Genomic DNA, 14121 nt, shown 5'->3' with positions numbered 1-14121 from the left:
ACTTATTTATCTAAACCAGCAGAGGTTTCCTTAAGCTCCACCTTCGTAAAACTAACAGAAAAGGAACTATTCTCAAACTGTGGATGAGGCAGCCTAACAAAAGGAGCTGGGACTTATACAGTTCCATCACATTGCTCATGTTATGTGCCACAAGACTCAAAATAGTCAGAACTTGGAAAATGCTATTTTATCAGTAAAGAATTGGTTAAAGAGAATATGAGCAACAGCCCTATCAGAAAAGTTAACCTATAAATTAAGATTAGCAAAAGAAGAAATAAAAGATCTATTTGCTAACATATGGAAGCCATTTATTAGCTTCATGTGTAAAAACAATGGTGAATTTAAACCACCAAATGTACAAGAAAGATTGTGGGTGAACAATTAGAAAACATATTATTATAATTATATGTAATGGATTAAATTAGAATACGGAAAAGTAATAGAATTGACTGAGCTGTATTTTTATAACACCATGTGAATGAAAGGAGCGTGGGGGAATATAGAGTTTGGAATAGATAATGTGACAAGACAGTTGTATTATTTTTCAAATGTTTGAAACGAAGTAAAAAAATGTTTAAAAAATTATTTATCAAAACTCTGGATGCCTTACAGGATATGAGCTATAAGATATTCAGAAAGCAAGGTGTACAACTGAAAAACTAAAATGAGTGGCATCGCTATACACCATTCATCTATGTACTGAACCCATTTCAAAGCCACCCTTCATTTGTAGCTTGCTACAGATATATAGGCATTTCCCCCTGCAAGCCTTAGCATTCCCTATGTACCTTTATATTTGTATCTATCTATCTTATCTATATACATTAATTTTATATATGAATTTCCCCCCTCATATGTTTGCAAGTCTTTGCAAATCCTATAAACAAATATTTAGAGATTTTAATGTACCTGTATATCTGTATCCATGTGTATACATTATTTTATATATGAATTTTCGCCTCACATGTTTGCAAGTCTTTGCAAATCCTATACAGATATAATTATCTATATATAGAGATAGATATGAATATAAATATATAGGGCTTGCAAATATTGCAGGGGAAATGCACACACATACAGAGATTTCTAGATAGATATAAACAAATATATAGGGCTTGCAAATATTGCTGGAGGGAAATGCACATATATAGGGAGAGGATTTGCAAATGTTTCAGGGGGAAATGCATATGTGAAATTAGTATATATAATTATAGATCTATATCTAGCTCTGCATTGTTTATGTAGGCATTGAATGTTTGCCTGTTACTATGTTGGAAGCTGGTGAAAATGGTTGGAAGCTGGTCATGGAGAGAGATAGGGCAAGATACAAATGAAGTTGTTGTTGTTGTTGTTGTTGTTATTATTATTATTATTTTATTGTTAATACCGTATTGTTTTTGTTGACCCTACTTTCCACTTACAGAGCTAGTTTACTGTTTTTCTTTGAAATACAGTAAATATTGAAAAACCTTTAACCTACTGATGCCTCAATATAATTTCATTGGGGTTTATTTTCATTTTGACATTTACCAGTAGCTGCTGCATTTTCCACCCTCGGCTTATACTTGAGTCAATAAATTTCCCCAGTTTTTTTGTGGTAAAATTAGGTGCCTCGGCTTATATTAGGGTTGGCTTATACTCGAGTATATACGGTATTTTAATCTGTGTGGAAGGAGGGCTAGTTACAGCAGGGCTTCTCAAGCCTTTTCCACTTGCAGTATGACCATGAATTTGTTTGACCTTCGCTATCATTTTGATCTTAGATTCCACCTTGACAAGGCTTAGACCACAGGTCTAGAAAGAAAAGTGTGACTCAGAAAGTCCAGTTCCAGTCAGAATAAAGTGTCGCTTGATTGCCTTCATATCTGAGTGGCCACTGGCCATGTATTAAACAATGCAAGTGCTCTGGATCAGAACTTCTTAAACTTTTTCCATTCGCAATGCCTTTCCGCGCAATAAATTTTTACATGACCCAAGTACATGCGTATGTAAAATAGGTTTAAAAATCAAACATTTACTGAAATAAAGCAACGTTTTCAAGGCTTTCTAAACAGACTCACTTTCTTTTCTGTGGAGTACAGCTGAAGCATTATCTGCAGAGTCCACTGTAAACACTGCACTTAGTTGTATAAACAACTGGCATTTAGAAATCGTTTACTGTTGTCAAATTTATCGTGACCCCAACATTTAACTAAGGAGACCACACAGTTTAAGAAGAAATAGGTAACAACCATTCTTTCTTGTCTATCTTAAAGTGGCATTCCTAGAAGAGGGTGGGCAGCAGGTGTATGGACGTCTGAACGAGTGAGTGAGTATGTGGGTGAGTGAGTGGGTGGGAGGATGTATGGGCAAGTGAGTGAAGTGGGCAGATAGGTCTCTGGGTGGGCAGGCGGGCGGGTGTGTGAGTGAGTGTGTGGTTGAGTGGGCAGGAGGGTCTTTGGGTGGGTGGGTGGCTAGATGGGCGGGTGGCTAGTGAAAGGAGTTCGGCAAGCAGTAAAGCTCTTCAGGCAGGGTATTAAAACATGTGGAGGGAATGCTGGGGAGTGTTTACATTGCAGAGGCTGCTTTCCTCCACACTATGTTCTCATCAGAACTGCTGAGCTGACCATGAATGGGGGTAAATATAGAAATACGAAGTTCAAGCTAAGAGTCTTTGCTTTTGCTGAGGAACATGGAAACAGAGCTACAGGAAAGCAATTTTCTGTGAATAAGACGTTGGTGCACAACGGGAGTAAAGTCAAAGGCAAGCTAGAGAAAACCATCCTTACTCGATGTAAGTTTAGAGGTCTCAAAACAGTCAGGTTCCCACAAAATGATAAGGAAGTATGTGATGGAGATGAGTGACAATGCCTGCAGTGTATCCTATGAGGTAGCCCTCAAACACAATATTCCCCAAACTCAGTTTAAGGCAAGTTGTGATTGGATTATAAAGTTCATGTGGTGACACAACCTGTCTGTGCGAAGGAAAACCACCCTATACCAAAAGCTGCCACCTGATTACAACAAGAGGTGGAAATCTTTTATTTATTTGTCTTTCATATGCACAAGAAAACACCATGACCCATTTCTCAAATTGGTAATGCTGACCAGACTGCTGTGTTCTTTGATACGTCCCACAATAGTACTATTGCGCCGAAAGGGTGTCACCATGAGAACCAGTGGTCATGAAAGATTGCAGTGCACCATAATGCTTGCCATTACAGTTGATGGAAGGATGTTAAGATTTAAAGAGAAAAAAAAGATGCCTAAGGGACTACAGTTTCACTGTGGGATTCATGCACGAGCGTAGGTAAAGGGGATGATCTTAGAACTCATGGTGGATTAATTTAAAACTGTGTGGAACAGAAGACCAGATGTGCTACAGGAAAGAGCCGGCTCTGCTAGCTTTGGACAGTTTCCGAAGTCACATTGTGAAGGAAGTGAAGCAACTTCTCCATGGCAAGAGGACACAAGAGGTAATGATTACTGGTGGTTTAACCTTTATCTTGCAGCCATTAGATATGTTGGTCAACAAGCCTTTAAAGACAACTTGACCACTAGTGGATGATGAGCAATGATCACCAATCAACACCTGCTGGAAATGTGAAGCACCTGTACTTAGAACTGATGTGAACATGGGTAATTAAGAGTTGGGACCTTATCGCAGAGGATATTGTTATGAAAAGCGTTTAAAAACCTGGAATTACTAATGCACTGGATGGATCGGTTGATGAACTGTGGGAGAGTGATGGGGAGGAAAAAACATATACCATAAGCAGTGCTGAGGACAGCGCATCAGATACTGACAGTAATGACAGTGATATAGAATCTTCCAACAAGGTTAAAATGTTTAACTTTGTAAATGTGTTTTCTGGAACTACTGTATATGTTCTCAAGTTTTTTCAACATTGTTTTATTAAAAAGTTAGTGTTTAAGAACAAAAGAAGTCCCTGTTTTCTTTGTGTAATAGTAACATCCCCCTTTTTCCAAAAAAAAAAAAAAAAGAAAGAAAAGGAGGAAAATGAGACTATTATGTGATGAAATATGGCACCTTGGTGATAGTAAAGTGATCAGCAGGAGTCAGCATGGGTTTGTCAAGAACAAATTCTGCTAAATAGATCTTATATCATTTTTTGATCAGGTCACTGCTGTAATAGTGTGTAGGAATGCTGTGGGTGTCATTTATCTGGATTTCAGCAAAATATTTGATAAGGTCCTCCATAATGTTTTGATTGGCAAACTAATTAAATGTGCAAGAGATGGCTACATAATCTGAGAGACCCATAACCGGTTGGAAAACTGAGATTAATGAGAGTGCTTCAAACTAGATCAGAGTGCCTCAGGGTTCTGTCCTAAGGTTATTACTCTCCAACATTTTTATCAATGACTTATCTAAGAAGTGGATGAATCTTTATCAAGTTTGCAGATTACACAAAATTGGGAAAGGGTGGCTAACATATTGGAATATAGGAACAGAAATCAAAAGGATCTGGATAAACTAGAAAGCTGAACAGTAATACAGTAGAGTCTCACTTATCCAACATTCGCTTATCCAGCGTTCTGGATTATCCAATACAGTTTGCCTCCCATCCCGATCCACAGCTGTCTCTCCAGGCAGCAAGGATTGAACTTTTTATGGATTTAATTTCCGACAATGTTGCTACTGTATTTGTTGTAAAACATTATGTTTTGTTGCTTAATTTGTAAAATCATAACATAATTTGATGTTTAATAGGCTTTTCCTTAATCCCTCCTTATTACACAACATTTTTGCTCATCCAACATTCTGCCGGGCCATTTATGTTGGATAAGTGAGACTCTACTGTACAATGAAATTCAGTAGACAAATGCAACATGCTACATTTAGGCTACAAAAACACAGTGTACAGGTATAGGATGGGCAACACATGGCTCAGCAGTACTACATGTACTGCTTTTGCTGGAGAGCTAACTGGACTAGATGACCCACTGTAATTCCATGACTCTAAAAGTAGGGCTTGCATATTTTTGATTTTTCAGACAAGAATCCCAAGATTTTCAAGGAACAGTAAGCATATTTGGCGTGACTAAATAAAAATGAACCATACCAGAGCCCCTAAAAAGTTTATACATCTTAACATTACAGATCCCAGACTAATTCTAAAGGTTCTAAAAAGTCCATATGCATGTTTCAATGTCAAGTCTTCAGGAAGACCTTTCTATATAGCCATTAATATTTCTCCCTTCACTCACAGCTACAATGCATCAGCTAACTAAAGAAGAGATGACCCAGGTCTGTAGCTCTGTCATCATCCAGGCCATGGCCTCACACCCCTTTGTTATTCAGTTTCCAGATTATATACAAACATTGTATTACACAAAGAATCTTGGAATGGATCCCTCATATATTTGCATGCTTGTCATACCAGCTAACAATCAACTTTACCAAAATGGAGAAGCAGGTACCCATATCTGAGGAGAATAAATTTAATCCTTTAAACCACCTAAAACAATTACAACTATAAAGTAGAAATACTTTATAAAACCCTGGTAGGCCCAGGAACTGATGGATTTCGTGTCATCATTAAATCAACATTCAAAAGATGATTCTGTTCTTTACTCTAGTTGGGAGTATCAATAGAATTCAGGAAATATTTTGTTGTAAGCCACTTTGACATACAAATGAAACAATATAACCAATTTAAAACAATTTTTTTCAGAATGGGATTGTCCTTGTTAGAACAGTTCTTGATGATGCTCCTCTAAAGCTGAGAATGACTTGCACAAAATTACCCAGTAGGGTTCCATGGATGAGCAGGGATTTGAATTCTGGTTTCCCCGTGTCCTAGTCCGACACTCAAGTCACTGAATTATGCAGATTATAACTAAATATAATTTTATAACTATATAAATATAATTATAACTATTAAATAATTTTAACAAGATGAGAACAAATTAAATAAAGGGTTTTTTTGTCTATTAAAAATCTCTAAATGCTACCATAATTTACAACTATGTATGTGTAAACTGATAAATACATTGTCACAAAGTCTTTAACAATAACAAAAAAACATGTTTTGACTTGACATCAGAAGGAAACTAATTACATCACCAAAGGGGGGGGGGGATTTCACAATTGAGGCGCCAGAGTCAAGAAGGCTGTGCATGAACTGGAAAACCTGATTTAAAAGATTAAAAGGTTTGGTAATCAACTCTCTTAGCAAACGGTAAGGGAACAGGCAGAAAGAACTTATCAGTATTATGAACCTAGATAAAATTCCATTTAAAAAGTTCAGCTCAAACACCCTTCTGGAGAAAGCTAGATTTTACAAGAATCAAAGAACAACCAATTTCTAAAGGAATAATATTAATCTTCACCAAATCATTTTACTTTAGTGTGACGTTTGTCTGATTCATGAATCTTAGAAGCACTATCTAAAATACAATTTCAAATAAAGATTTTAAAATATCATTTTCACTCGTGCAAAACCAATTTCTCCCAATTTTGTATATTAAAGTTATATACACTCTTAACTTGCAATCCTAAGCAACTTTAATAGCAAATAAACTTAATTGAACAAACAGGAATTTACTTCCAAATAAACATATATAGGATTGCAGAATCAATCTATTTGAACCACTCTGTGCCAGGTAGAATGGATGCCATATACAAAGCAAGTCTTGCTGAAAACAAAAATAAACCAAGAAACAGGAGATCACAGGCCAGCAGCAAAATGACTTATTTGCAGGATATGAATTTGACGCTCCAAACCAGCTGTGGAGATGGACCTCTCTGTATTATTTCTCAGGTGGGCAGAATGTAAACAGTTTGGATGCATCTTGAGAAACCTTTCATGATTTTACTGTTTTGATGCTCACTTGAGGAGATTAAAGAAGAAGAAAACACACCAATATGTTGTCCTTGGAAAATGAAGGTCTTTTCTCAGTCTAACAAAATTCTAACAGAAAATTAAGATGTTATGGAGTCAACATGCTTGATACCCATCACTAACTTCGGAGCTGACATTGTTCCATACTTAATGGTACACCTAACCTTCCAAATTAACTGATTTATTCTGAAATACAAGAACTATAAATTCTGAGAATGTTTATTTTATTTTTCTTTATGTATAGTGAGAAACTTTGACAAATAGGTTGATCTGCAAATTACTGTATATGAAATGTTATTAAGGGTACTTTGGAGTAATCTGAACTTTTCTTCATAGAATCATAACATTAGAAATAGATCTTTGAGTGATTAGATCAAGTTCCCTGCTCAATGCATGATCTCCAATTAGACCATTCGTGGCAGGTAACTGTCCAGGCTCTTTTTGAATACGTCAACAGAAGGAGATTCCCCCCACCCCCAGGAAACTTTTCCCAATGACAAACAGTTCCTACTGTTAAGAAAATCTTTGTAATGTTCAACTCAAATCTACCCACATGTAATATCAAAACGAAAGACCGAGTGTTACTCTCCTGAGTTCTTTCTTCATTAAATCTCACCCATGCTGGGTAGTCTTTCTTTAGCATTCTTAGCCATAGAATTTGCCCAGTATTTCCTTAAGCTTAATAAAATCAACTTTCATGTAATCCAAAATTTGTGTTTGTCTATACTCTTCTTTGTCTGTCTCACACCCATGATTTCTAGCATCTGTCTCATAATCATGAATTCTAGCATTACACATTTATTTCTCCCTAAAGTACTAATTCCATGGACTAACTGCATTGGTTAGGATCAAACCTTGAATTATTGATTCACTTGCTTCTTCACCTTTTGAAAGAGGAATTTATCTTCAAGAAGTATCAGGTACTTGTTGGAGAGCCTATGCTTAGCAGAGCTGGTCTCACGGCAGATACTAGGAAAATTAAAGTCTCCTATAACTTCCGGTTCTTGCTTTTTAGAGATTTCTGTTTCAGAAGCTCATCATCCACCATCTCATTGTGGTTAAGTGGCCTATGGTAAATTCCTGCCACTATGTTCTTTTTATTTGTTTTCCGGTTTTTGCATACCCATATGGTCTCTGGTCTAATTCCATCACTTTTGTGGATTTCTGTGAAAGTAAATGTGTTTGACATAGAATGCCATTCCCCTTCTTTTCTTCTCCATCTTATTGAGATGCTGCCAGCTAAAAGATCTATATGCTTCACCTGCATTAACTAGGTTTCACCTGACAGATTAATATTTTTGATTGTATCAATAATTTTAACTATATGTTTCAGCTGATTTCTACCTGACTGCATTAAATGTATGTTTCACTTGACAGAGTAATACTTTAATTCATATTAATATTTTTAACTATATGTTTCACTTTATAACCTTACATTGTACATTAGCTACAGGGAACACAACAGCTCTATTTGCTAGCATCTACTCAGTACATAGAATCATAGAATCATAGAATAGTAGAGTTGGAAGAGACCTCATGGGCCATCCAGTCCAACCCCCTGCTAAGAAGCAGGAAATCGCATTCAAAGCACCCCCGACAGATGGCCATCCAGCCTCTGCTTAAAAGCCTCCAAAGAAGGAGCCTCCACCACGGCCCCGGGGAGAGAGTTCCACTGTCGAACAGCTCTCACAGTGAGGAAGTTCTTCCTGATGTTCAGGTGGAATCTCCTTTCCTGTAGTTTGAAGCCATTGTTCCGTGTCCTAGTCTGCAGGGCAGCAGAAAACAAGCTTGCTCCCTCCTCCCTATGACTTCCCTTCACGTATTTGTACATGGCTATCATGTCTCCTCTCAGCCTTCTCTTCTGCAGGCTAAACATGCCCAGCTCTTTAAGCCGCTCCCCATAGGGCTTGTTCTCCAGACCCTTAATCATTTTAGTCGCCCTCCTCTGGACGCTTTCCAGCTTGTCAACGTCTCCCTTCAACTGTGGTGCCCAAAATTGGACACAGTATTCCAGGTGTGGTCTGACCAAGGCACAATAGAGGGGGAGCATAACTTCCCTGGATCTAGACGCTATTCCCCTATTGATGCAGGCCAGAATCCCATTGACTTTTTTAGCAGCCGCATCACATTGTTGGCTCATGTTTAACTTGTTGTCCACAAGGACTCCAAGGTCTTTTTCGCACACACTGCTGTCAAGCCAGGCGTCCCCCATTCTGTATCTTTGATTTCCATTTTTTCTGCCGAAGTGAAGTATCTTGCATTTGTCCCTGATGAACTTCATTTTGTTAGTTTTGGCCCATCTCTCTAGTCTGTCAAGATCGTTTTGAATTCTGCTCCTGTCTTCTGGAGTGTTAGCTATCCCTCCCAGTTTTGTGTCGTCTGCAAACTTGATGATCGTGCCTTCTAACCCTTCGTCTAAGTCGTTAATAAAGATGTTGAACAGAACTGGGCCCAGGACGGAGCCCTGCGGCACTCCACTTGTCACTTCTTTCCATGATGAAGACGACGCATTGGTGAGCACCCTTTGGGTTCGTTCGCTTAGCCAATTACAGATCCACCTAACCGTAGTTTTGTCTAGCCCACATTTTACTAGTTTGTTTGCCAGAAGGTCGTGGGGGACTTTGTCGAAGGCCTTACTGAAATCCAGGTACGCTACATCCACAGCATTCCCTGTATCGACCCAACTTGTAACTCTATCGAAAAAAGAGATCAGATTAGTCTGGCATGACTTGTTTTTGGTAAATCCGTGTTGACTATTAGCAATGACCGCATTTGTTTCTAAGTGTTCGCAGACCACTTCCTTAATGATCTTTTCCAGAATTTTGCCTGGTATTGATGTGAGGCTGACCGGACGGTAATTGTTTGGGTCGTTCTTTTTTCCCTTCTTGAAGATAGGGACCACATTCGCCCTCCTCCAATCTGCTGGGACTTCTCCCGTTCTCCAAGAACTCTCAAAGATAATTGCCAGTGGTTCTGAAATAACTTCCGCTAGTTCCTTCAGTACTCTTGGATGTAGCTGATCTGGCCCTGGGGACTTGAATTCGTTTAGAGTGGCCAGGTGTTCCTGGACAACCTGTTTCCCTATTTGGGGTTGGATTTCCCCCAATCCTTCGTCCATTCCATGTTGCTGAGGTTGAAGATGGCTTTCTTTTTGTGAGAAGACCGAGGCAAAGAAGGCATTAAGTAGTTCTGCCTTTTCCCTGTCCCCTGTCGCCATCATCCCATCTTCTCCTTGCAATGGCCCTATCGCCTCCTTTTTCTTCCTTTTTCTACCAATGTAAGCAAAAAAACCTTTTTTGTTGTTTTTTATGTCCCTGGCAAGCCTGAGCTCATTTTGCGCTTTAGCCTTGCGAACCTTTTCCCTACAGGTGTTGGCTATACGTTTGAATTTGCAGTGTTGGTTTTGACCCACAAAGCCCTATCTGAAGGACCATATCAATGTTACTGCTAGTTGCATATTTTTATTATCAATCATTTGCATATTTTATCTATATTTTATCTAATTTAATTTGTAAACTGCCTTGGTTTCCAGTTCTGAGGAAAAAGACAGGATATCACATCGCTGATGCTGATGCTGCACGTCTATTGAGAAGAAAGCCCTGAGACGTACTCCCAAGTACATATGGAGTTGCACCTAAATATCTATAAATTGGACTACTAGCAACAAAATGCTTTAAAATAAAACTTGTTTTCAAATGGCACACACCTTTGTAACAGCATACAGATCTTACATTGACTTCTGACACTAAATGAATACTATTTTATGTCATGTGGAGCTTTTATTAATTCTTAAACTAAAAATAAGCATTTCTTCTTGAAATCTGCTGCCCTGTTAAGCAGAGGCACTTATTAGATTATCAGATTGTTTGTAGGGTTGTTGTATGTTTTCTGGGCTGTATGGCCATGTTCTAGAAGTATTCTCTCCTGATGTTTCGCCCACATCTATAGCAGACATCCTCAGAGATTGTGAGGTAATTGATTTAATTTTAGGTCAACTAAATGTTGCAATCCTTGAACAGGTCAAGGCAAGAGGATGTAATTTTAAATGAATATTTTTGACATTGTAACATCATTGTCATCGAACCCATCCTCTTGACATCTCAAGGGAATACTTTGAACCAGTCATTCACCAATGTTAAGATTGGGTCTCCTTTCAACTGTCATCTGTCCCTAAGTAAACATGAGTAGGATATGAAGAAATGCCTTAAAGTGGCAACTTCCAATGGCATCTAAGGTCCCATCTACATCGATCATTTCAAAACAGTTTCAAAAAAGTATGGAAGAAAGTGGTTTCACTGTGCAGATGACTACATAGGAAATTCTAGAACCAGTTTGAGACCAAGATGGAGATTACACAAACCACAAACCACTCATGGATATTTGGGACTTTCTTTCACACGTATTTGTGGGAATTTGTTGTCTGGCTGCTGCAGTTTAAAGCTATCTTTGAACTGCATTAAATGTAGATGGGGGCTATGAAAGTGATATCTAAAGTGGTTTTCTATGAGGGGAAGCTGCTCTGTTATGCACTGTTGTCAAAAAGTCCCCATGTTCAGAGAGTTCTGAATTCTCCCATTGTAGGAAGATCAAATCAAGGGGTGTGCTGGCAGGTTTAAATTCAATCTTCAGTGCACTGAATACCATACACTTCAGGTAATTCAGCAATATTTTCACAAAATCCCAGTGGTTTCAACCTGTGGGTCCCCAAGTGTTTTGACCTACAACTCCCAGAAAACTAAGCCAGTTCACCAGCTGTTAGGATTTCTGGGAGTTCAAGGCCAAAACATCTGGGGACTTACAGGTTGAGAACTACTGTGTTATCCAAAACTAATCTGTGAGAAATGGCTACTCTTCAGGTCCTATTGTTTCAATCACTAACATGGATTAGTAATCATCAAAGCATTCAGCTCTTTGAAAGAGTGGGAGAAAGAGGCAACTGACCTAAAATGTCAAACATAAGATGACTCACAGTCCAGAGACTTAACATGTAGCCTGGTCAACTGTTGCTTAAGTCCCACACAGAGTTCAGCAGACAGAGAATAGTGCTGACAGCATCCAAACACAATGATGTTTCCTCAGTCACTAATCAGTGATGTTCCACACCCAGGCCATTAACTTGTCAAATACTGTGATCCTTTCTCCCTCTGACTTTTGGGTGATAAAGTTATCCTTTCCTTGCCTTTATAAAATAGTCAATAGTACAGAGGATTCTGGACCCTTCCAGACAGGGCCTACATCCCAGGATCCCCAGTGGCGCAATGGGCTAAACTCTTGTGCTGGCTGATCAACAGGTCAGTGGTTCAAATAAGGGGAAAGTGGGGGAGCTCCTTCTGTCAGCTCCAGCTCCCCATGTGGGTACATGAGAAAAGCCTCCCACAAGGATAGTAAAACATCTGGACATCCCCATGCAATGTCCTTGCAGATGGCCAGTGCAATAATGAACAATGTAATTGACAACCGGAATGACTCAGGAATATGCCTTGGATTGTGTGATGTTTTTTAAAAATGGTTTTAAGACTGATATGTTTTCATTATGTGATTTTAAATTATGTGCTGTTTTTCTATATTTGTATGTTTGGCATCAAATTGTGCCTTGTTGTGAGCCGCCTTGAGTCCTCTTCGGGGTGAGAAGGGAAGGATATGAATAAAGTACATAAATAAGTACAGTAGAGTCTTACTTATCCAACCTTCACTTATCTAACGTTCTGTATTATCCAACGTAGTCTGCCTTTGTTTTTGTAGTCAATGTTTTTAATACATTGTGATGTTTTGGTGCTAAATTTGCAAATACAGTAATTACTACATAACGTTACCATGTACTGAATTGCTTAATTTTTAAAATTATAATGTAATTTGACATTTAATAGGCTTTTCCTTAATCCCTCTTTATTACCCAACATTTTCGATTATCCAGTGTTCTGCCTGCCCGTTTACTGTAAACAGAAAACTGGGGATCAGATCCTGGGATATAGAAACTGTCTGGGAGGGCCTTCAAAGTCAGAAAAGCAGAAGGAGAGGAGAAATGAATAAACAAGGGAGATACAGCATCACTCACAGCAAAGGTGTCTGAAGCAGGTGACTCTGGCCTTTCCTCTAAGACGCCTCCAGATTCCGCATGCAGGCCCCAGGCACAAAGTGCTGCTGCTTTTCCAGAGTTCTCCTTAGAAGGGACTTAGGAAGGATAGGAGCAGAAAGATCAGGTCTCCAAAACCCGGGAATTATTGGTATCTTCCTTGTCTTTCTGGCTATTTCGGTGCTACTTGATTTGCTACAGGGGGAATCCCTTTCCCCTTCTGTCTTTCCCAGTTCCTCCTTCTCTTCATCTATCCCACAAGCATCTTCTTCCAAAGGAGTATTTTGACTGGCTTTGACAGGGAGTTGTTGTCTTTGGAAGGTTTAGGCTGAAGTATCCTGGGGAGGTCTCTCTAAAGAGGAATCTCGTGTATCTGATTAGCTGGAGGGGAATTCTTCTCAATAAGAAACTCGGGGAACGGATGGGCTCCTGCCAATAAATTCCTGACAGTTTTCCCGGGAGTTGGCGGCCCTCCTCCAGGAATGAGGCCTCACCTCCGGAGGAAGAGAAGGGGAGGCGGCGGGGCCTAGCGGGGACGGCACTGTCCTTGGAGGGGAAAGCGAGGCAGAGAGGCCAAGCGGGGAAGGAAGCGCTCCCTTCACGGGCCTGGCGGGAGGAGGCCTCGCCCCTCTCCCCGGAAGGTGACGGAGCTGCGCGCCTCCTGGCCCGACGGCTCTACGCACGCGAGGTCGCGGCGCCGATCGGGCCTGGGCCTAGTCCGGCCCTGAGGGGCTCGCGAGGCGGCGGCGAGGGCGAGGCGGTGCGGCAGACGCTGCTCAGGCCTCGGCCCCGCGCCTCCCGCTCGCTCCGTGTGCTCCGGGCTGCGGCTCCACTGCAGGCCCCGGCTCCGCCCCGGCCTCCGCTCCGCCTCCCCGGCTCCCCTTGGGCCGCGCCACCCCCTCTCCGCCTCACCCCCGCCTCCCGCCTTAAGGTGGCGCCTCCTTCCCACGCCAGACGCCCGCTGCTCAGGGAGAAGCTGCCTTGGCTGCCCCTTTCTTGGCTCGCCGGTGCTCATACAAAGGCTTCCCATGAACTGGGTTGCTGTGAGTTTTCCAGGCTGTATGGCCATGTTCCAGAAGCATTCTCTCCTGACATTTCGCCCACATCTATGGCAGGCATCCTCAGAGATTGTGAGGTCTGTTGAAAACTAGGCAAGTGAGTTTTATGTATCTGTGGAAAGTCCAGGGTGGGAGAAAGAAC

At 40.3% G+C, this 14121-nt stretch overlaps 1 protein-coding gene across 2 annotated transcripts in view; it reads right to left on the bottom strand.

The window, feature by feature from the left end:
• Nucleotides 1-13749, bottom strand: part of foxj2 (forkhead box J2) — a 59949-nt gene extending 46200 nt beyond the window's left edge. For both annotated transcript variants that reach the window (XM_008115910.3, XM_003224148.4), the window contains exon 1: nt 12904-13749. The gene's annotated coding sequence lies outside the window, so the exon portion shown is untranslated. The remainder of the gene's footprint in view (nt 1-12903) is intronic.
• Nucleotides 13750-14121: the final 372 nt, after the last annotated feature.

The sequence above is a fragment of the Anolis carolinensis genome, chromosome 5 (assembly GCF_035594765.1).
Source record: "Anolis carolinensis isolate JA03-04 chromosome 5, rAnoCar3.1.pri, whole genome shotgun sequence".
Lineage (NCBI taxonomy): Eukaryota > Metazoa > Chordata > Lepidosauria > Squamata > Dactyloidae > Anolis > Anolis carolinensis.
This window is presented reverse-complemented; position numbering and strand designations above follow the sequence as displayed.